Here is a 25641-nt window from a genome sequence, read left to right as displayed (position 1 = left end):
TTTACATTTATTCATTTAGCAGATGCTTTTATCCAAAGCGACTTACAAATGAGGAAATACAAGCAAATGTATTGTTTTGTTACAGTATTTGTTCATGTATTGTTACAGTGCTTCATAACAGTCTTTTCTTTAAGATACTGTATATGACCCAATGAAATGTTCTTTTCTGCAGAGAGCATTTTGTGTTTAGGCTGAGTATTTTTTGTTTATTTTTTTTTTTGGTCTGTAATGTGGCACGGTGGCTTAGTGGTTAGCTTGTTTACCTCACAACTCCAGGGTTGGGGGTTCAAATGCTTCATCCCCGCTGTGTATGTGTGTGTGTGTGTGTGGAGTTTGCACATCCTCTCCGTGCTTCAGGGTGTTACGGCCCTGCTATGTTGGGCTGTAATCTAGGGAATTAGTGCAGGGAGACATGAGTTGGATGGAGCACAGCTGGGTTGGTGGAGGAAGGTGGAGATCATGGAATTGTACTTAATATTTACAAAGTTTATTACAAAATGCAACACTGTATGCATAAGATACCAGAGTACACGACTATATACAAGAAAAACTTTAAAGAAAAAAATAGCTCTTCAAAAATAAATGACACGTGTGAAGTTACAATTGGTTTAACAGGTGGCTCCCTGGGGAGAGAACAAGACAGTACCAAAGGAAAGAACAGAATAAACGCCTTCTAAACCATATTCTTGGATTTAACCTCTTACCTACTGTAACTACCAGGAAGAAAGTAGCTGCTACACTACCTTAAACTTAACCTTTTCTCTGTGTACTCCAGTTTCCTCCCCCAGTCCAAAGACATGTGTTGTCGGCTGATTGGCATTTCTAAATTGAGCGTAGTGTGTGAATCTACGTGTGATTGTGCCCTGCGATGAGTTGGCACCACATCCAAGGTGTCCCCCCGTCCTGTGCCCAGAGTCCCCTTGGGTAGGCTCCAGGCTCCTCACGAACCTGAGTAGGATAAGCGGTATGGAAGATGGATGGATGGATGTTACATTATTTAAAAAATCTGTGTCCTTGTAAATTGTACTGGTGATTTACATTCCTAAATTCTATCTTGCTATAACTTAGTAGCTTTACTTGCATAACTGTAATCTTGCACATACCGTATACACTGCTGTCTACCGCTTGCAGAGGAAATTAGCTACAACACTGGGATCTGGAATTCCTTCTGGTTGAGTGAACTCCGGTGCGTTTGGCTGCTGCTACTCACCTATCGCCTCAATTACTGTTTGTGTCTGTTTTAAAATATTATTGGATTTGATGCCTTGGGTGCTGTTTGCTGCTCTGTACCTCATCAACTTCTGCCTGGTGTTGTTGGCTACTGCCATCCCTGGACTGGCTGTCCTGGGGTCTGTGGTTGATACCTGGCGGACTTTGTTTGGTGCTGACTGGATTCGCGGAAGTGGAGTTTGGCGTCTCCCGAACTGATTGGTGGTTCAGTCCGATGGGTCTGTGTGGATCTGAAAGCCGCTGTAATGGATTATTCTAGTCTTCGCCACCATCAGTGCCTTTCCACGACTGATGTACTCAGCAGCAGAGCTCTACCGACTCAGGTCTCGCTCCGAGCCTACACCAACTTTACTGTGTCACCAGGACATCCACTGGCTTCTGAGATACATCCATTATGGATCCCGTTTGAACTTTCACTACAGTACTACTAACTCCTTCTGTACATTTTGGTCCACTTTTCCTCGCATGCCTAAATATTCAGCCAGATCCATAGACAGCAGTGTGCTAGTTTCCATTCCAGGTCAACTACACCTGCTGTTTCCAACTGTCTTAAATTCTCCCTTTTTAATGTTTGATCTCTCAGAAATAAGGCTTCTTTTGTCCATGATATCATTGCAGGTGTAAAAATTAATTTTATGTGTCTTTCTGAGACTTGACAAAAACCTAATGACTTTTTTCATCTCATTACATTCATATCTACTTATCTAACATATCTAATTTATCTAGAGCTGTAAAGGTAGAAACATTTAGGACATGCATTAACAGTGATCCAGGGGCGCACAGTGGCTTAGTGATTAGCACGTTCACCTCACAACTCCAGGATGGCATGGCTTCCCTGGCCATGGCCCTGTGTGTGCGGAGTTTGCATGTTCTCATGCGGAGGTTTCCTCCGGGTACTCCGGTTTCCTCCCCCAGTCCAAAAACACGCTGATTGGCATGTCCAAAGTGTCCGTAGTGTATGAATGGGTGTGTGAATGTGTATGTGAGTGTGCCCTGCTATGGATTGGCACCCCGTCCAGGGTGTACCCCGCCTTGTGCCCCATGCTCCCTAGGATAGGCTCCAGGTTCCCTGCGACCCTGTAGGGTAAGTGGTATAGAAAATGGATAGATGGATTAACAGTGATCCAGAATGATGTTGACACGTCCTCCCAAAATAGCAAATGTGCTGCACGCAATGACGTTGAGATTAATTTGTGTGTGTTGTGTCAGCACAATTTGTGTGTGTGTGTGTGTGTGTGTGTGTGTGTGTGTGTGTGTGTGCGCGCTGTTGTGTAGATCTGTTTACTACAGCTGAATGAACTACAAAGATAAACTGTAATGACACCAGAAAAAAAAGCTATAATGAACATTGTCAAGAACATAAAGTAAACATTCTTCTAAACACTGAAATAAACATTCAAGAACACTAAGGAACATTGAAGAACATTAAAAGTTACAAGAACATTGAAGGTTATTTTGAAGTCCATACCAGTTGATGATCTGCAAAGATCCAACCTTGTGGTCACTCCATTTTAGTATAACATTTTTATATTTGCTGCTAGAAACTAGTAATATTTGTTTTCCTTTCATTCTCCAATCTTCCATCAGCCAACTGTTAGTGAAACCAACTGTTGCTTCCTGACAGGGAAAAGAAAATTCTCTGCATCTTAGGCTTTAATTCAGGAAATAGACTTTATGCAGCAAAAATGAAATCTCCAGTGCCAGAATGCAGCAACTACCACATCATGCCTTAGACAATGTCCAATCTCCCTCTGTCTCTCCTTCACTCTCTCTATTAGTTAGATAATTAGACTTTTGCAGAAATGACACTTACATGATAGAGATATCTCAATTTTGATGAACTCTAAACACCTACAAGGTCTTAATTTGTACAAGCTAGTAACCTGAATAAATCTGAATACATAAAGAGACAATTACTGTTACATGCTCTTTCACTGTCAAATCTCTGTCTCTCTCGTCTAAGCTCCTTTTCTCCTGTCTTCTGTTTCCTCATTTCTTTCTGTCTCTCTTGTCTCAGCTCCGCCCCTTTTATTCATGAATTTCTTGACCTTGGCTCTTACTGCATCTTCTGTCTCAATGTTGTCTTTTTTATTATCTTGTTCTTCCTGGCTTCTGTTCCCTTGTCCTCCTGTCTTTCTCTAATCAACTCTGGCTTATATCACGTAGTTATTTCCCCCTGTCTTCCCTCCTCTCGTTTCTCTCTGTATACATTATTTCCTCCTCTTGTCTTTTTCTGTCTGTGTGCCCAGTTCGTTACTCTGATTCTCTCTGATCTGTGCTGTAATTCTTTAAGGAATTATGGTGTGTTTGTCTAAAAGTTGTAACACAAAATCTCCAGAGTTCAGCACAGGACATCAAATCAACATGGCTGCTCACAGCATCAACAGTACAGAAAATAGCACATTCTGTACTCATTATAAATGAGTTATGCTGTATATACTACTAAATTTGTAGCATTGACTATACAGTTCACTATTTTGAGAATTTAAATATACATCACTCATCAACAATAGATGACTATGATGGCGTCCATGTTTCCCCCACTTTGTTTGTTCCCCCACTGTGAGTACACAGAGGTTCAAAATGACTGCGTTGAATCAAGCACAAGTTTAACCCACATATTCGTGATCTGAAAAGTCGCTTTTCATACATAGAATGTGCACACACACACACACACTACTGTTATTAATGTGTTTGAGTACACAGGCAGTCATTTCAGTTTCTCATATTAAGCCTTGAGCTTTTGGGCTTCACCTGTCACTCCAGTGCTGCGTATTTTTGTTCAGATGGTGAGGTCTATGATGTGTAAATATAACAAAATGCTCCTCACCTGCTGGTTGTTTGGACAGTACAGCCCTGAGGCCTCTCTCTGACATCTGCGAGATGAAAGTTTGATTGAAGTTGGAGGTTAGAAGAGCTGGCTCTGTTCTAAAGAAATTCCTTTAGCCCGCAGAATTCAGACTAAGTCTTCTCCAACGTTTTTACTTTTTTCACTTATGAAAGCCAGGTGGTCAATGAGGGAAAGTGCATCACAAAACGACCACGGCTCCTGATTGTACCTGCTGAGCTTTGGGTGGTTCCATTACCCAGCATGTATCAGGACTGGCTCTGTATTAGGGTTTCAAGTGTGTGAGGATGTGCGTATATTTAGAACTGCTTCTAACCAGAAAGCCCTAGTGGTAGAAAAGTGTTATCATGGGGAAATTGATTATGAGGAGCTCCCATCCCAATGTCTTGTCAATCATGTCAGCATAATTGACTGACTATGGTGCTCACAATAAAAAGTGCCGACAGCTGATACAGATGAAATGTAAAGTAAAATCATATAAAAGGCACGAATAAAGATTGATTTTGATGGAGAGGCCAATGAATCACAGCAATAGCATTCATACGCAACTCAATTCCTTTCTGCTGTAAGGTTTTCAGCCACCAGCACATTTCAATGAGAAAGTGGACTGGAGAAAGGTTTGGCATTTCCCAAACAACTAGGAGCTGAATAATGTCTTTCATTTATATCACACATGCCACAGTAGAATGCATTTCCAAAATTTCCAAAATGGCAGCAGAAAAGACAATAATAATAATAATAATAATAATAATAATAATAATAATAGCAATAATAATAATCATCATCCATCCATTTTCTGTACCACTTATCCTACACAGGGTCGTGGGGAGCCTGGAGCCTATCACAGGGAACTCGGGGCACAAGTGAGGGGTGCCAACCCATCACAGGGCACAATTGCACACACACTCATGGACAATTTAGGGATGGAAATCAGATGCCGTTTCTGGGAACTGTTGATACAGTGAGGGAAAAAAGTATTTGATCCCCTGCTGATTTTGTACGTTTGCCCACTGACAAAGAAATGATCAGTCTATAATTTTAATGGTAGATTTATTTGAACAGTGAGAGACAAAATAACAACAATAAAATCCAGAAAAATGCATGTCAAAAATGTTATAAATTGATTTGCATCTTAATGAGGGAAATAAGTATTTGACCCCCTCTCAATCAGAAAGATTTCTGGCTCCCAGGTGTCTTTTATACAGGTAACGAGCTGAGATTAGGAGCACACTCTTAAAGGGAGTGCTCCTAATCTCAGCTTGTTACCTGTATAAAAGACACCTGTCCACAGAAGCAATCAATCAATCAGATTCCAAACTCTCCACCATGGCCAAGACCAAAGAGCTCTCCAAGGATGTCAGGGACAAGATTGTAGACCTACACAAGTCTGGAATGGGCTACAAGACCATTGCCAAGCAGCTTGGTGAGAAGGTGACAACAGTTGGTGCGATTATTCGCAAATGGAAGAAACACAAAAGAACTGTCAATCTCCCTCGGCCTGGGGCTCCATGCAAGATCTCACCTCGTGGAGTTGCAGTAATCATGAGAACAGTGAGGAATCAGCCCAGAACTACACGGGAGTATCTTGTCAATGATCTCAAGGCAGCTGGGACCATAGTCACCAAGAAAACAATTGGTAACACACTACGCCGTGAAAGGACTGAAATCCTGCAGCGCCCACAAGGTCCCCCTGCTCAAGAAAGCACATATACATGCCCGTCTGAAGTTTGCCAATGAACATCTGAATGATTCAGAGGACAACTGGGTGAAAGTGTTGTGGTCAGATGAGACCAAAATGGAGCTCTTTGGCATCAACTCAACTCGCCGTGTTTGGAGGAGGAGGAATGCTGCCTATGACCCCAAGAACACCATCCCCACCGTCAAACATGGAGGTGGAAACATTATGCTTTGGGGGTGTTTTTCTGCTAAGGGGACAGGACAACTTCACCGCATCAAAGGGACGATGGACGGGGCCATGTACCGTCAATTCTTGGGTGAGAACCTCCTTCCCTCAGCCAGGGCATTGAAAATGGGTCGTGGATGGGTATTCCAGCATGACAATGACCCAAAACACACAGCTAAGGCAACAAAGGAGTGGCTCAAGAAGAAGCACATTAAGGTCCTGGAGTGGCCTAGCCAGTCTCCAGACCTCAATCCCATAGAAAATCTGTGGAGGGAGCTGAAGGTTCGAGTTGCCAAACTTCAGCCTCGAAACCTTAATGACTTGGAGAAGATCTGCAAAGAGGAGTGGGACAAAATCCCTCCTGAGATCTGTACAAACCTGGTGGCCAACTACAAGAAACGTCTGACCTCTGTGATTGCCAACAAGGGTTTTGCCACCAAGTACTAAGTCATGTTTTGCAGAGGGGTCAAATACATATTTCCCTCATTAAAATGCAAATCAATTTATAACATTTTTGACATGCGTTTTTCTGGATTTTCTTGTTGTTATTCTGTCTCTCACTGTTCAAATAAATCTACCATTAAAATTATAGAATGATCATTTCTTTGTCAGTGGGCAAACGTACAAAATCAGCAGGGGATCAAATACTTTTTTCCCTCACTGTAAGTCTGTTGATCAATCCCTCTTGAAGGAATTTTATCCCATTCCTAAGTACAGAACAGCTTCAACTCTGGGATGTTGGTGGGTTTCCTCACACAAACTGCTTACTTTGGGTCCTTCAACAACATTTCTATTGGATTAAGGTCAGGACTTTGACTTGGCCATTCCAAAACATTAATTTTACTCTACTTTAACCATTCTCTTGTAGAATGACTTGTGTGTTTAGGGTTGTTGTCTTCCTGCATGTCCCACTTTCTCTTGAGATTCAGTTCACAGACAGATGTCCTGACATTTTCCGTTAGAATTCACTGGTATAATTCAGAATTCATTGTTCCATCAATTATGGCAAGCCGTCCCGGCCCAGATGCAGCAAAACAGGCCCAAACCATGACACTACCACCACCATGTTTCACAGCTGGGATAAGGTTTTTATGCTGGTACGCATTGTTTTCCTTTCTCCAAACATAACAATTATCAGTTAAACCAAAAATTATATTTTGGTCCATGTGATCCTTAAGAAACATGGGCTGTTTTCTTGTAACCCTGCCATGCACACTATTGTTGTTGGATGAGTTTCCTTAATAAATATATGACCAAGTATAATATTTCTGTCTCATTTGTTTAATATGGTTCTCTTTGTCTATTTTTAGGACTTATGGTGATGTTTTAGGCCATATTTATGCTGATATATAGAAAATTCAAAAGGGTTCACAAACTTTCAAGCCCCACTGTATATAACTTACAGTTAAGACAGTATACATTTACATTACATTCATGGCATTTGGAAGACACCCTTATCCAGAGCGACTTACATATATTTAATTTGTACAACTGAGCAGTTGAAGGTTAAGAGTCTTGCTCAAGGACACAAAGGTTTGGGATTTGAACTCAGCCTTCCGATCAATAACTTAACCAATGAGCCACCAATTCTACTTCCCAGTTTAGCTGAGAGCAAGTGGCTGGAAAGAACGAAGTGGAAGAAGCTGTTCATGGTCCATGAGGTTTTCTCACTATGAGGTCCATAAGCCAACAAGCTACCTAACGCTCACCTAATACACCCGGCTTGTCCTGATATTTTTCATTTTACCTTAAAGTTCACTTGACACTCTCACCTTCACATGTGCATGTATGTGTGTGTGTGTGTGTGCATGTTTTAGGTAGATGTGTGCATAGAGAGCTTCTCAGAAATAGCAGTATTGTTGCAAGTGCAATAGGAACAGATGATTGAGCAGTGAACTGCCTGACTCTGACTCTCCCTGTAATAAGCACCTTCATTCTCTTCCACTCTGTCATTATCTCTATCCTGACATTATTACTGATTCTACAGTCTCATGTGGTACAGGAACTCTCAGTCTCATTTGCAGGAAAAGACACAGAATTAGGGACATCTTCTTTAAAAGGGATGATTAATTTTCTCTGTTTTCTCTATAATCATACATAATTTCTATGCAGTGCATACATTTCTAAGACTACACTCTACCTCTCTTCCTGATTTCAACCTACATAGTATTTTATCAGCTTACCCATAATTCAGTGCTGCGATTACATGCCCTGCTTTCTTCTGCACTGTGTGTGTGTGTGTGTTTGTGTGTGTGTGTGTGTGTGTATGTGTATATATATATATATACACACACATTAAAAATTAATTTTGTGTGTGTATTCAACTATTTTTCATAGCTTCATATCAGTTCCTATAGTCTCAGAGCTCATAAACTCTCTGCTTGCCAGTGGTATTATGAAAATTGTGCACCAGGGAAACATGCGTACACACACACACACACACACACACACACACACACACACACACACACACACACACAGAGCACACTGTCCTTGTAGTGTTGTGTGATTAGAAGGATATTAGAGTGTTTAGAGTCTATTCAGTACAATGAAAATGAGGAAGGAGGTAACTAGTGTTAATTAATTAATGATTAATTCTTAGCAGCTTCCTCCTTAATAATCTCTCTCTCCCGCTTTCTCTCTCTCTCTCTCACTCTCTCGCATATTTGCTTGCACATGAGGATGCGACTGTCAGTTTCTCAACAACTTTTTCCTAAACTGTTGTTGCAAAACTCTAAACAGTGTTCACTGTCCTTAGACAGGGTTGTCTTAATAACATTCAAAACACTGTTACTATGAATGCAGACCTTAATACACTGAAAAAGACACACTATTAGCGTCACATAAATATATAGAAATAAAATTGGCTTCAGTCGGTCCGCGTTTCACATTTATTCCTACATTCTTTTGAATGTCCATGGAATAAAATAAAATATTAGATGCCACGAGTGTACCTTCTGCCATCATTTACACATTTGAATGGCCATGTAATACGAAGCAATGTGATAACATGAAATTAAAAATGACCTTATATGGCCATGGGCATTGTTTTGATTCAGGACAGCTGTCATTTGCTGCTATTGTCAAGCAACTGTTTGATGCCGTAGACAACAGCGTTTGCTGAGAGGAGGCTAATAGTTGAGAGGCAGGAATTTGGCCAGTAGTTGCTGCAAGCCTTTTATAATCGACCAATTGTTGTGTGAGAAAGCGTGAATTACAGAGAGGGGTTAAAGCAATGCAAATATGCACACACACGCTGCAGTATTAGACCATAAGCACATCATAATGAAACTAAAACTAAATCCTGTACATTTTATCAAATTTAGAAATCCCGGCCAGACACTTTTTTTAAGGTCTGAAAAAGAGGACATGTCCGGGAAAAAGAGGACGTATGGTCACCCTAAAAAAAACATTTCAGAGAGCAATTTGTGTTAATTTCTACCAGGAGGTTGCTCATGTGAGTCATGACCAGGAAGAGAGAACCAGAACTATAATCATGCAGCTGTCTATATTGCGTTATTTCAAAAGATTAATTTCTTTGGTTTTAAATGAAAAAAATTGCAATCCTGATAGTATTCCCATTTTTTATAAAATGTACCTGTAATCTGATTACTTTGTTTTTTTTTACATAACTGTAACGGATTACAGTTGCCAGTTTTTTGTATCCTGATCACGTAACGGCGCTACATTTATTCCGTCCTAGTAATATGGCACTTTTTTGTGTAGCATTTTTCTGTAAGATTTAATTTTGTGCTGGAAAACTAACATGTTGAAAGTCTAAAATGTTTTTGTACTGACTCGATAATGTAGAAGCCATAAAAAAAAAAAAAAAAAACTATAACAAAGTTTGTACTAAACAAATAAACAACAATTATGTTTCTTAAGACTTTTACCCAGTACTGTATATCCTGGTCAGGGTCACAGTGGATCACAGGGTCTAACCTGGGAATACTGGGTGAGAGGCATCCATACCTTGTGCTAATTTAGTGCAGGCAATCCATCTAACATCTTTTTTTTTCTTTTGGAGATGCATTAATCCATTTGTTTGAAATGAAATAGTATGACCTGCCAGCCAAGATTGAGTCACAGTACCTCCTAATAGGCTTATAGATATGAATATTCAGCTACCTAAAGAGTTGTGAATAGAGGACGTAGAGGCAGATGATAAGGAAGAATAGGGGGGAAAAATCCTTGGGCAAGGATGACCTGCATGAGTGAGGCTGAAGATTTTTCCATAATTGCCGGAGAGAAATATATAATTGCTTCATTTATTTATTAAAAGTAAAACACAAATAACTAGAGCAATAAATATTTCAGCATTCAGCCCAATTGATGTACTGATGTGAGTGCTGCTTGCACAGTGACGGCTCTGTGCTCAAATGAACCGTGAAGTGTGTTGATCATTTAGCATACATTTTATGCAGTTCAAGGGTATTACACACAGACACACACACACACACACACACACACACACACAATAAGAGAAAGAAAGTGAAAAAATGTCAAAATATTTATCTGTTTGTTGACAAATCTTCAAAGATACATGTCCTGTGGGAAGAAGGGTTTTGTGTGTGTGTGTGTGTGTGTGTGTGTGTGTGTGTGTGTGTGTCTGTGTGTGTGTGTCTTGCATCACAGCCTAATCAGGGTTCAGGAGAGTTACATCCAGTGTAATGATGTCCACCAGAGAAAACACGTTTGAGGGGAAGTAAGGTAACGCTTTCTGCTGATCTTTGAACTGGAGCTTCTCTCTTTTTTTCCTATCTACTGAGAAAGCCTTTAGTAATTTTAGAAACAGCACTACAAGAAGGACTGCAGCTCTTCTGCAGAATAAATGAAGCTCAGCTGTTGTGATATGGAGCTTCATGTTGGAGACACGTCCACCTTCTGTGCAGAGTCTATGTAATATTTATCATGGAGACATTGGACATTACTGCCATTAAAGTCCCCATGAAATCAAAATGGACGTTTTGTGGATTTAATATGTTAGCCTTAAGATTATCTAGAAGCTAGTGTACTTCAGAACAATGACAAAATTCACATTTAGAAGATATACTGTATGCATTCAAAATTTAATCTCTCTCTACCACCAATACAGATCAAAAATTGACAAGTGACTTCTTTCTGCACTTCAGCTTGTTCAAGCAAATGCTCTCTAGAATCTGTAGTGTCCCGCCTCCAACATTAAAAATATCCATGGTACTAACTGTCAAGTACGGCTTAGGCCGGGCTGTGAGGTAAGCTACACGCTATTGGCTTTTTAAAAAGGGAGGGAGCCAATAGCATTTCAAGGCACTTCACAAGGACTTTAAATTTTCACAAAATACCGGACAGCCCTGACGTTTATGTCCCTAAATTATTTCTTAAATGTTCATAATCATCCATCCATTCATCTTCTGTACCGCATATCCTACACAGGGTCACAGGAGGCCTGGAACCTATCCCAGGGATTTCAGGGCACAAGGCAGGGGACACCCAAGATGAGGTGCCAAACCATCGCAGGTCACAATCACACACACACTACGGACAATTTGGAAATGCCAATCAGCCTACAATGTATGTCTTTGGACTGGGGGAGGAAACCAGTTGATATCATTGCTGAAAAAAGTGAATCCGATTCAAAACTTTTTTTTTGTGCTACAAAAAAGACTCAAAGTGTTGTTGGAGTTAAGCAAGGATAAAAAAAAAGAAATGTATAGCAAAGACAAAATCAGGGTAGAAGTCAAAGAACTTCAAAGGATTAAATATAGACACCTTAAAGCGCTGAGCTTTTATAGCTCATAGCCAGTTAATCTGCAATTATAAGCATTAAGATATGACTAGCATGGTGATGATTCAGTGACTCAGTGATTCTACCTGCGATTTTTGTGTGTGTGTGTGTTAATGTGATATTGTCTGCATTTCCTGTCACGCATCTCCATATGCTCACGTTCCTTGGCAGGTAATGAAGCACACAGCATGTTTATCTTCCTTCAGCCATTTTATACCCTGCGTTTTCTGCGTTCTTCCATCTTTCACCAATGAATGTTCTGGAAGCTTTCCACCCACTGCCTCCTCCAATGATGAACAGCACATGCTTTTGGTTGCTTGATTTAAGACATGCAGTCCAGAATCAAGGAGAATAAAAGAGACAGAAGTAAGGTTTAACTCTGGTATTCGTACACCCCCACAGCACAAGCTCTTATTCTAAACATAAATTACACACACACACACACACACACACACACACACAAATCAGCACACATTCCTTTCCCCTACATTGTTCTTAAACACATCACACGTCCAACATAATGAGTTTAATTTGGTCAGTGCATTTTCTCTGCTTCCTTTCAGTTAGCCACCAGTAAAGGCTTATTAAAACACGGACTTGGCTGAGATGTACAGAATTACTCTCATTAGACAAGGACATGAAAAGCAAGCTTAGAGAAAATGCTCTCATTTTCTCTAAGCGTAGTCTTTGTGCTTGGAGATTTGTAGAGGCGCAGCATACGTCCCTGGCTGAGCCGTCTTTAACCTATGAGCCAAGGATCGACTCGCCATCCCCTAAAAGCTCATTACAGCCAAGCCAGAGCTTTTAGGATTTCTGTCCAGGAACAGAAAATTACCGTGTGTGTCATTGCCAGGCATTAGCGTGGGAGAGGAGACTGTGCTTTGCTTCATGTGCATTAGCCTGGGAAGACTTTAGATGACACACACACCACATCCCACATACAGTAAAACAGTGAGCAATATTAACACGACTTTGTTTCATTAGCACTGCATTGGTTATCTTTAGGTTGTTTAATGCTGTTTGAGGAGAAACAGATGGTTCATTAATAGCAGCCAAATTAAATTAGCAAATTAAACTGTATAATGAACATTTTTGTAGACTATAATATACTGTAGTTATTCAATAAGCATGGTGAATTAATTTGCAGAATCTGTATTTATTTTTTCCATTCTGTTTTTTGACCAGATGTGAATTGAAGAGGAAAAGGGGCACAATTATTCTCTGAAACAGCTATACGGAAATGTCTCAGTCAAGGGCATAATGGATGTAGCTATTTAATAATCAATTATGTAGCAGTTAACAGTGGTAATGGCAAATATTGGTGAGAAAGAGAGCTTCTGAAACACGGCTGAACACTTTCAGAAATGAAACAGAGTTTCTCAGACTTTTATTCTATATAAAGCCTGATATATGTTGTTCGGTGCTAAGGAAAATGTTTTAAACAGCAACACTTACATAGTCATGTAACTAGTCAGTTAAAGCTCAAGGCTCTGCACTGATGATGCCAAGTTCGTAAGGTTTAATCCCACTAAGCCACCCCTGTGACCCTTCTGCATGGCTCTTAAGGGCCTGTTATATATCATCAACTGCTTTTGAGAGTAGTTCAAAGTAAGTTCAAACAATAAGACTTTAGATGGCCATCAAACATGGATGTGGGAAGTAAACAGCCAGGAGTAATGTATGTAGTGGTCTGGGAAAAACCTGTTGGATATTGGTTGATTTTTAACCCAAAATGACTAAAAACTAAAATAATAAAAAAGTTACCTGCCAATAATATCCACTGACATCTCAACCTTAAGAAAACAAGCAAAACGGAAATGATTTTTATCTCGGTTACTTTATAATCTACCTGCAAAGAACAAATTGGTTAAGGAGCCAGTTTAATAATGTCATTAATTTCTCAATTTGACTGATTTATTGTGTGAATCGAATGCCAAAATTTCCATGATGCTTCTTCCTCATTGCGTCATCATCAAAACAGTTGAAAGCATGTATACAGCAGAAATGTTCAGCAGAAATGTTCAGCAGAAATGTTTAGTTCAGCAGAAATGTTCAGCTGAAATGTTCAACAGAAATGTTCAGCAGAAATGTTTAGTTCAGCAGAAATGTTCAGCAGAAATGTTCAACAGAAATGTTCAGCAGAAATGTTTACTTCAGCAGAAATGTTCAGCAGAAATGTTCAGCAGAAATGTACAGCAGAAATGTTCAATAAAAATGAAACTGGAAAAAAAAAAAGAAAGCATGTATACATGTATGACAATTATGATCATTTTAGCAAGAACATAGATCAATTGAGTGAAGAGACAATGATGAGGCTTGTGTTTAAATGCTGAGAGCAACTTACCTCAGGTGAAGAGAAGACTGATGTGGATGATTCTGAAAATCAAAGTGAGAACTCACTTTCTACTTGTAAACTTGTAATTCTTTAATTACAAGTGTTGTAATCTTTTGGGCTCGTGAGGCTGCAGGTTTTCATTCCAATCTAGCAGGAGCCGCACTTGATTCCACCTGTTTAATCAGTTGAGCTTGGTTTTCAATAGACTCAGGTGTTGGGTTCTGCTTGGTTACAACGAAAACCTCCACCCACACCCACCTTTCCGGATAAGATTGGACACCCCTGTTTTAGTGGCATTCAAAAGAAATGTTATTTAAATGTGATTTTTTTTTCTTTTTCACTTTTAAACTGCTAGAATGTTACTTCTGGATGACATACAAAACTTGTAGAGGGGAAGAATATTTCAGTGCAGTAAAGTCTGTAGTTTTCAGAACTGTATATGGAATAAAATCTCAAAATTTGACCATATGAAAGCTTTTCCCAGGCTGCTACACATTCTCAGAGCTCAATAAAGCAAAACTCTTTACAATTTACACTTGAATGGGCAGCCTAATTTTCAAACGTGTCTAGCTGTTAATCCCTGTGTATCCATATGAACACCTTCACTATTCTGACTTAATAGAGGAAGGTAGCTCTGAATGACCATTTTGTTAAGCTATTGATGACCAGGTAGAAGAGATAAACACTACATTGGAATATTCTCATCAATCAGCTTTTTTCTCTACTACTGTATATAAATATTTAACCCTAAATTAGTTTCTTTATTAAGAAGCTGCTTGATTAAAGAGTACTGTCTTTGCTTTCACCTCACTATAGCAAATGCAGTTGTAGACATGTGAATGCAGATGGGTGAGTGCCATTTTAACCGCTATCACCTCAGATCTATGCTTATATCACATTCTGCTCACTTTGATGTCAGTTTTTTGGTAAAAGGCCTTAAACAAAGCTATTGTTGCTAGGGATTTAGTCTTGCATTATCAAAAACACATCAGAGTTCATAGCCAGACCTCACTTTGTGTAACTTGAGTTTGTATAGCTACCTTAATTAAATAGTGGGTGCTTTGTAAAAGATTTTCCTCTGACATTTCAAACAAAAGATGTTCTTTTTTAATGTCATAGGTGTTTTGCTTGCATATTCCATTTCTAAATGCACATCTGCACAGGATACATGACAAACCCACAGAGCTCATTATACAGTATGTTTATGCAACATTTGAACCAGATTCATGTAAGATAAGCCCCTAACTCACACCTGTCTTCAAATAAAAATAGGGCATAGTTGCTAACTTTAAAGTGGCCCATGAAGCTTTTGACTTACTTTAGAAAATGCCAGCAGTGGCATTTCTTATTTCTAGTCGTTTTTTTTTCCCCGTTAATATCTCTTCTTGAAATTGGCATTATGAAAATGGTCTTCTTGCTACTGTACACTGATGAATTTAATTCTAGTTTATTGGACATGCTAGCATGAACAACTGCGATTGAAATTCACTTGAAATTTGGATAGCTGTGAGAAACAAAAAGCTCATGCTATATAAAGATAGGGTTATGTTCTGTCTGTCTATTTTCTGTATACTTATCCTACACATGGTCACAGGGCACCCTGGAGCCCATCCATGGCAACTTGGGGAACAAGGCAGGGGACACTTTGGATGCCAAAACTTAACAGTCACAATCGCTCGCACACTACTACTACTCACACAATTTGGAAAAGCCAGTCAGCCTACAATGCATGTCTTTGGACTGGGGGAGGAAACCAGAGTACCTGGAGGAAACCCCCAAAGTATGGGGAGAACATGCAAGCTCCATGCACACAGGGTGGAGATAGGATTAGAACCCCCAACTCAGAGGTGTGAGACAAATGTGCTAACTAGTAAGCCACCATGCCCCCTGATAGGGTTACGTTAATCTTGCTTATGAGAAAGTTCCCTTTGAACACGGAGATGCCTACGTGCTCTGAGAATTTGGAGTTGCCCGTCTAGGGCATCTCCTTATAGCAAGATGGTAATGACAGATGCCTCCCTCATGGGCTGGGGCATGGTCTTAGACGGCCATCCAGCTCACAATCTCTGGAGCGGTCTTCATCTAGAATGGCATATAAATTGCCTAGAAATGTGGGCCATATTCCTGCTACTGAAATTCTTTCTCCCTCAGTTGAGAGGTCAGTTGAGAGGTCAGGTGTTTGTTGTGCCAGACAATACAATGGTGGTCTCATATATTAACCACCAGGGAGGGTTACGTTTGTGCCCCCTGTTCAGGTAGGCTTAACTAGCTCTTCGCTGGTGGAGGGTAAGTTTTTGTCAATGAGTGCAATGAACATTCCGGGCAACCGGAATGTGGGGGCACACATCCTGTCGAGGCATGCATGGTGCGTGGTGTCAGATGGCTGAGGCCCATCTGCAGACCACCCATACGTTTCTGGGACCTGTCTGTGGTCCTGGAAGGTCTGTCAGGCAACCCCATTTGACCCCATGGAGTCAGCTGGTAATATGGCTTCTGACCCTAAAGTTAACTCTTTTTGCTGGCCCTGACATCTCTGTTGCCCTTTCCTGCCTTGACTTTGCCGCTGTATTAGCCAAGGCCTCCCTATATCCTCGGCTGGATTATTTCCTAAGTGGCTATGTCTGCTGCCCAGCTGGTAGTGTTGCAGGCTTTCTCCGTTCCTTACATTGGAACGAGAAGGATTGCACCTACTGTGTCCAGTAAGGGCTCTTTTTACTTACATCCACCGCCTGGCCAGTGGCGTAGGTCGGAGCAGTTGCTGGTCTGCTTGGCAATGACAGTATAAGTGTTGCTGTGTCAAAGCAGGGCATCTCTATTGGATAGTGGAAGCAATCTCTATTGCTTATGAGGCACGCAGTCTCCCTATGCCTCTGTGCATAGGGGCTCATTCCACTAGGGGGGGTCACCTCCTCTAAGGATTTATCTAAGGGGCACCCTTACGGATGTGTGTGCTGCGGTGGAGTGGTCTATGCTGCACACACTCATTCAGTATTACAGTATGGTTGAGGATATTGCAGTGATGCTCAGACACAGACCTTTTTGGACAGTCCATACCCTCAGTATGACAGAGTAGGTATACTCGTTCCCACAGCGTGAAGCTCATGCAATATTGAGTTCCTGAGAAGGGAACACTGGGGTATGCCTGTAAATTGTATCTTTACTTCAGACAAATAGAAGCTGATTTACAGGCGCCTTTTTATGGTCACGCTACCAGCGAAATGCCATGTCACCATACCACGGCAGGCTTATATATAGGTGAGATTTTACACAGACTTCAGATACTGGTCATGTGCGAGGGCGCTTCCCACCCGCCGTCTCGTTCCCTTCTCAGGGAACAGGGTTACATGCATAACCCAGACGTTTCACAGCATTACAAAGTTCTTGGCCATGTTTAGTGACAAAAAGTAGCAGAGTGTATAGCAAAATTCTGGATCACAAGACTACATGCTAGGTAGCTAAAATATTAGTGTTCGTCTTTATCTATCTTATTCTCAGCCTTTAAAATTCTCTGCTGCCTAGCAACTGAGAAGCTGTTCTCATTACTTGAAAAGCAAGTGATGGGTTCACCATTCTGTGTCAAAAACACAAATCATAAAAAAAGAGTATAAAAAAACTTCTTATTAGCACTCTCCCATTATGTTGATTCACTGAGACAGACAGAAAGTGGTGTGGCAAGTGATAAATGATACACAGGTAGATAAATATATAGAGAAAAATATAGAGAATAAATGAAGAAAAATGTATTAAAGTATATATTTTTCTTTACTATCAGAATTGATAGACAGTGGAGGTTTTGCTAGCTATGACACTTTGCCAGTTTGATTTAAAATCACATCTGTGTTGCACAGACAGCAGCCCAGACACTCAGGGCAGCTACCTTTATACTCTGTCTCAAAGCAAGCTTCATTATAAGCAAAGGTCAGATCTGGTAAAAAATATTGATCATAAAAAATAATGAGAATTTGCTTGAAGGTCGAACAACATCTTTGTTGTTGAATTGAAACAGCTCATTGCTTGTATGGGCTGCTGAGTCATTATTTTTCATCCGTTTTTCTTATTAATTTGTGAGTGGGAAGACGGAGCCGGTTTAATCTCAGAAGTGTCTGATGGAAGGTGCTAAACATTAGAACGTGTTTAGTGTTGAGTGGATTTCAGCAGGACCTAATTACAAGTCTATTATGATCGCTCTTTCTTGCTGTATTTTTCAGGCCATTGGGTGTTTCTTTTTCTTTTTTGTTTTCTTTTTTTTAAGCTGTGTGATCTGTTTTGTTCTTAAATAAATTTAATTATAAATCCAGTTTAACTTGTTTAACTTCCTTCAGACGTGAACTCTGAAAACCAGATCAACCCACAAGCAAATGACTAAAATTCATAAGCTACATGCAGAGACTAAGCAAAAAGGAAATCTGTACATTACATATACATTTAATAAGTAATAAGCGTAAAGTATGAGAAGATCACTATGTATATTGAACAATCCCAAATACTAACACCACTTATACATCAAGATCTGGGCACTAGCACATTTACGCAGTTATCCAATCAGCCAATCATGTGGCAGCAGCACGATGCATAAAATCACACAGATAAAGGTCACAAGCTTCCCTCAACCTCAGTGACTTTGACCATGGCATGCTTGCTGATTCCAGACTTGCTAGTTTGAGTTTTTTAGAAAAAAGTCCAGGGGATTATCACACCCAACCTAATCAAGACTTTCGAAAGAACGGTGCGAAAAACAAAAAACCCGCAGTGAGCAGCAGTTCTACAGGTGGAAACACCTTGCTGAGGTCAGAGGAGAATGGACTGGTTCAATCTGACAGGTAGGGTACGGTAACACAAATAACCACTCTTTACAACCACGGTGAGCAGAAAAACAGAACGCACAACACGTCAACTCTTGAGGCAAATGGGCTACGACAGCAGAAGCCCACATCTGGTTGCACTCCTGTCAGGCAAGAACAGGAATCTGAGGCTACGGTGTGTACAGGCTCACCCAAACTGGACAGCTGAAGAGTGGAAATATTGTAGACCAGGCAATGTTTTTGTTTTTTTTCCAATCTTGTCCAGTTTCTGGAAGCCTTTTTATTTATTTAGGGAGCATTCTACGTATTTGTGTTTTACAAACATGAAAATTTCACAATATTAGTTTGTTGAACTCAGCGATTGATTGTGCAGATTAATATTTCATTTAATACATGAGTATGAAAGGAAGATTGAGTCGGCTGAAAATGTTCAATTATATCCAAGACATAAATAATCTCAAGAAAAGTTAATGACATTAAGTGATTCAATTTCATGAAGCTCATTTAAAAACACTTAGCTCTGACTATAACGCAGTTTTTGTCTTGGGATTGCTCTATGAAGTCCTTGTCATAAGCGTATGATAATAAAGTAAAACTTTTTGTTAGTTACAATAATTATAAAAGTGAAATTGAGTCATTTATTATTCTATTAAATGCTGACAGATTTATTTGCCAGATCATCAAGATATTCTATATAGTCGAACTCAGTTATCAAAACGTCATGGAGTAAAAGTTCTCATATACATCCAGGTTTTTTGCCCTTAAAATCTTTATTAACACACTTACAGTATAAGGGCAGCAATGACCTGGCTCTCCAGTACTGTGATCCTAGGCTAGCTGCTTATTTCAGCAGTGACTACTTTTGCTAGAATGCTAGATAATGTGTGTATAAATGCTCATAACTGTTAATACAATAATACAATGCAGTTATTCGCTCATAAGAATTAACATGAATCAAATATTCCTGACTATTAGATGTTTCTTATCAGTCCTTCCAATCAGGTTGATAAATATGGAATATGGTTGATATGTGTGGAAAAATAACAGCTTTCTACCAGAAATACCATTTATTTATTTATTTATTTATTTATTTATGTTGCAAAGTCACATGTTTGATATGCATCCCAGTTTGATTCCCAAACAATATCTCATGGTCCTCAGGCAATCCAGCCAAAAGATTCAGCTTAATCTTGATTAGCTTTATTACATGCACTATTGGTAGAATTTAAGTGCAATAGATATGCGATAGGTAATTACACATACAGGATTACCTTAAAGATGGTGTTTGTATTCACATTCTACCAGACATAAGTTCAATAGTCTATTGATCTGTTTTATTCTTAATTAATTCTCACCAACTCTATCTTCTCTAGCCTCCATTGGAGACAGGATCATGCTGACTAGCTTCTAGATTCTTTAAAAAAAAAAAAACTGATTCAGATTTCAGATGTACCACACATACCCAGCGTGTCTTCAGATTAAACGTAATTCATTATATGTTTAATGACTACAAGCAGTACATGCTCTTAGATTCCTCACTATAATTTGAGGCTTGTTGAAAGGTCATACAGAAAATGCAAACTATGATGAATAATAGAATGAATAGCTTCTGAGCATTCAATTTATTTGGCATTTTGGCACAAGCTGTCGTTTTATTGCTCATGGGGTCCACAATCAGAGCGACAGCAGTTTAATTGTGCCGGGGATTAGCAAAATTCAGTATGTGAGGCTGAGAGATGGTTGTCATTGCAATTGGAGTCAGTGTTTGTGTTAAACAGCTCAAAGGGACACCTGTCTGCTGAGTGCAATCAGTGGTGGACACTGACGGTTTCTGACAGTAATTACAGGAGCAGGAAGGCAGTGAATAACTCTAATTCCTAGTTTTCTATTAACAATGAGATATTGTTCTGTCTTTTCACACTGGGACAATAATTCGGTTATTCTAATTTCATCATTATGCCTCTGTCGTTAGTTATAAAACATGACGTAATTCTCACTACACTGTCTGTTAGTCTGTGTGTTTCTATAGCTGCTCTATGAATGGCTAAAAGGATGTTGAATATGGATGATGATAATGTGATAAATGTAGAATCCTGACTATGTTTGATGACAATAGACATAAACATGTGTGCATTTACATTGTATGCACACAGTGCTCTCCACTAATATCGGCACCCTTGGTAAATATGAGCAAACAAGTCTGTGAAAAATTGTCTTTATTGTTTAACCTTATGATATTTTTTTTTTTAAATTTAAATTAATAAAAATATTCTACCTCATTGATGCCAAACAATTGCAAACACAACATAGGTTTATCCCCCCAAAAATCTTTGTTAAATATATGTCTGCCACAATTATTGGCACACCTATGAATTCATATGAGAAAAATATATTTGAAGTAGATTCCCATTGATATGGGAACAGGAAATTGTTCAACCATGACTTCCTGTTTCATAGGGATATAAATATGAGGTAACACATAGGTCAAATTCTCTTAGTCATTCATAACAATAATTGTAAGACCAAGGAATTTAACTTTGATGTGTGGCAAAAGGATGTTGAGCTTCATAAAATGGGAAGTGGCTATGAGAAAATAGCACAAGCATTATAAATACCCATTTCCACCATCAGGGCAATAATTAAGAAGTTCCAGTCAACTGGAAATGTTATGAATCAGCCAGGAATTGTACGTGTGTCTATATTGTCTCAGCACACTGGGAAGAGGATGGTTCGAGTGGCCAAAAAATCTCCAAGGATCACAGCTGAACTGCAGAAGTTAGTTGCATCTTGGGGTCATAAAGTCTCCAAAACTGCAATCCGAAGTCACCTACATCACCACAAGTTGTTTGGAAGGGTTTCAAGATAAAAGCCTCTACTCTCATCCAAAAACAAACTCAGGCATCTTCAGTTTGCCAGACACTACTGGAACTTCAAATGGGATCGGGTTCTATGGTCAGATGAAACCAAAATGGAGCTTTTTGGCAATAAACACCAGAGGTGGTTTTTGTGCACACAGAGAGGTAGCTATATGGAAAAGTACCTCATGCCCACAGTTAAATATGGTGGTGGCTCTTTATTATAATGTTTTGGGGATGTTTTTCTGCCAGAGGACCTGGACATTTTTTTATGATACATGGCATCATGGACTCTATCAAATATCAACAGATATTAAATGAAAACCTGGCTGCCTCTGCCAGAAAGCTTAAAATGGGCCGTGGTTGGATCTTCCAGCAGGACAATGATCAAAAACATCCATCAAAATCAACACAAAATGGTTCACTGACCACAAAATCAAGGTCCTGCCATGGCCACCCCAATCCCCTGACCTGAAACCCATAGAAAACCTGTGGGGTGAACTGAAGAGCCCACCAGCGTGGACCTCGAAATTTGAAGGATCTGGAGAGATTCTGTATGGAGGAATGGTCTCAGATCCCTTGCCATGTATTCTCCAACCTCATCAGGCATTATAGGAGAAGACTCAGAGCTGTTATCTTGGCAAAGGGAGGTAGCACAAAGTATTGACTAAAAGGGTGCCAAAAATAGTGGCACACACATATATAAAACAAAGATGTGTACACATTATACTGATTCACTACCTAGGGAGATGATTGAGACACACCTTCAGTCAATTTTCACTTTCACTCTTTTCACTTTTTACTTTCTCTCCTGTGACTTCCATACTGTCATATCACAGCAAACTAGTGAATTCATTTCCCACCCTGCACTGCGGCCTACAAACATGGCCGCCATGGACCGCACTTCCCAGAACACTCACCTTCATTCTAATCACACACACCTGCATCCAATCTAACACACAATCACACCACACATAAAAGAGTCTGTTCAAACATTTCGTTTTTGCGAAGTACTACGTGTGTTTTCCCATATGCCAAGCTGTTCTTCATTGTGTTTTGTGTCCTAGTTTTGATCCTGTACTCGTTCATGTTTCTGATTCCTGTTTTGCCTAGTTTGTGCCTGTTTGCCAGTCGCCTGACTCATTGCCTGTTTTTTGACCATGCTATTGTCTCATGATTTGGATTTGTCTGCCTGCCTCTCTTTAATAAAAGCTCTTATCTGCACTTGCATCCGTCCTTACGTTCAATAACGTGACATATTCATATACCTACATATATGAAACTATCCAAGTGTGAAGATATTTTGCTGTCAGAGCTGATCTGAGACAAATTATTATTTTTAGGTTTAATTCAGCTTAAATTCTTCCTTTAGAATACAGCAAATTGGGGGGGGGGGGGGGGGGGTATGGATCAGTATTTGAAACACTAACAATAATACCTAATCAGTCAGCTGACTATCTGTATTTGTATGTGAACATGTACATGAGTGAGTCAAATGAAAATTTTTATTTTGTATTGTTTATTGAAAATAAGCATCACAAAAGTGTGATGTGTTACATCTTTTTCACTTTTGTCACTTTGTAGCATTATCATTTTTAACCTTGGAAAAGCTTCTGGATGCTCTCAATTATACACTTATACACTTTTTCACAGGCTTTCATTTGACTCACCATTATAATTGTACCATTATACATAATGGTACAATTATACCATAATGACAATTATACCATTATAATTGTCATTATGAGAATGTTACTGTGCTCGACTGTAAACTTGCTTCCTAAAGGAAATGTGACGAGCTGATTTGATTGGATATCAGAGCAGCATATCTAACCACACATCATAATAATATGTACATAAACCCAACACTATTTTATATTTCTGCCACTCTGTACCACTTTAACTCTTCCATCAATAGTCACGAAGATACAAAAAATACACAATGTCATGATGCCTTATTTTTCTGCTCTGTGATCCTCAGCGGTTTTGCTCATTCATCTAGTAACTGTGACAGGCACACCAGTGTACACAATAGTATTTTTCTCCCAAAGAGGTTGACATTCCCTAAGCTTACATCCAACAGAAAGAAAATAAGAGAAGATATGGTTAAATCTGGAGTGATGCAGTTATTGGAGAAATGGTAGTGCACTTTTCTCATTTTATTTTCTGACTAAAATATAAGTTCCTTTACTTTACATGTATTCGAAAGGGGAAAGAGAGTGAGTAGGAAATAGGGTGTGAGAGAGAAAAAAGATTAATTGTGTGTGTGTGTGTGTGTGTGTGTGTGTGTGTGTGTGTGTGTGTGTGAGAGAGAGAGAGAGAGAGAGAGAGAGAGTGAATATCCTGAAGCGATGGCTCTAGATGAGATTTGATGCTGTAGACTGATTGCATCACTGCTACAGGATGGAGTTTAGCAGCTGTGATGCTGGTATTGGAAGCTTGTAGATGGATTATATATGTGATACCACATATCTAATATCACATCCACACTTAGACACATACCTGTATGCTCTAGTAAAAAATTATTTTTTCATACACATTTTGGCCTCTCTTACTGACACACACACACACACACACACACACACACACACACACACACTTGTGTGAGTAAAACAGTGAGACATGTAATACACTTAGACAGCTAAGAGGCTCATTCAGCTCACAGCTTTATTGACGTTTAATAGAAAGGACATCCCTTTCTAAGTGTTTGTGTGTTTGTGTGTTTGTGTGTGTGCGCTCACAAGTGTTTGTAGTTATGTAAATACGGGTTCAGAGTTAAGCAGTTTATTTAGTCATGTATTATTTGTGGACTGCTCAACAGCAGACATGTAATGACTTTCATATATAATAGAAGAAACCCTATAAGACAGCTTATGATAAAACAGTGCTCATCAGCACAGCGGTGCGTCATAGCATTTACTGCTTTTCTGGCATTGCTTTGTGACCTGTATTGTGATGAGATCTGTTGCCTGTGCCCTTCCATTTTCCCTCCCATGCAAATTATAATGCAGTGCAATGGGGAGCACTGAAAATAAGCCATGATAAGCCATGATTGATAAAAACATGGCTCAACTACATAGTGCTCAATGTGTTGTTTTTATTTAATTGTTAACAATTAAATAAAAACTATGGAAAAACAAAATTAACCTTAACCTGCTTATGTCTTAATGTACCCTTCATGCTCTGTGCATGTCTTTCCCATTTCCTGCACTACTTTCCTTATATAGTCAGTATTTCCTGTTCTAATCACCTGATTGCAATAGTTATCCCTGTCTAGGTTGTGAATTTAAACCAGATGTGTGTTATATTGTGTTTTCAAAGCCTCAATGTGTATTTTGCATACTAGTCTTTGCCTTTCAGTAATTCATTGCGCTTTTGTGATATAGCACAATTTAATTGAAAAACAAATAGAAAGGTTTTTTTTTCTTTTTTTTTTCATTTGTTTTACACTTGAATTTTGTCAGATGCTATAGTACATCACATTAAAGGTGGAAAATGGTCTGACTTGATTTTTCTTGTTTTATTTTATTTTTATTTTTTTTTGACAAAACCTGCCATTTTAATAGGGGTGTATAAATTTTTGCATTCACTGTGGCAAGGAATTAGATAGAGGAAGCCAGAGGTCTACCTTGTCTAATGAACAGTGAAGTGTACCTGTGGGGACGGTCTGTCTCATGGATAGCAGACACAGCTCACAGGTGCACAGCATTGATAGTGTTATATACAGATTGGGCTCATTTCCTGTCAGTGATGATAAAGATGATGATGAGCAGAGTCTGGCACAGTGAGGATGAGCATTGATCATTGACTGTAGGTGTTGCAGATCAGTCAAACGTGATTGATGGAGGTTCTTATTAAATGTAATGCTGGTTATCAGGGCATTGTGTCACTGTATAAAATG

The 25641-nt window shown here is 39.4% G+C and overlaps 1 protein-coding gene across 1 annotated transcript in view; it reads left to right on the top strand.

Annotated features, from left to right (window-relative positions):
- The window catches only part of spock1 (SPARC (osteonectin), cwcv and kazal like domains proteoglycan 1), a 270805-nt gene that overhangs the window by 213386 nt on the left and 31778 nt on the right, over positions 1–25641 (top strand). The window lies entirely within an intron of this gene.

The sequence above is a fragment of the Ictalurus furcatus genome, chromosome 14 (genome assembly GCF_023375685.1).
Source record: "Ictalurus furcatus strain D&B chromosome 14, Billie_1.0, whole genome shotgun sequence".
NCBI classification, from domain to species: domain Eukaryota; kingdom Metazoa; phylum Chordata; class Actinopteri; order Siluriformes; family Ictaluridae; genus Ictalurus; species Ictalurus furcatus.
Note: the sequence above shows the minus strand (reverse complement) of the source record. Positions and strands in the feature narration are given on the sequence as shown.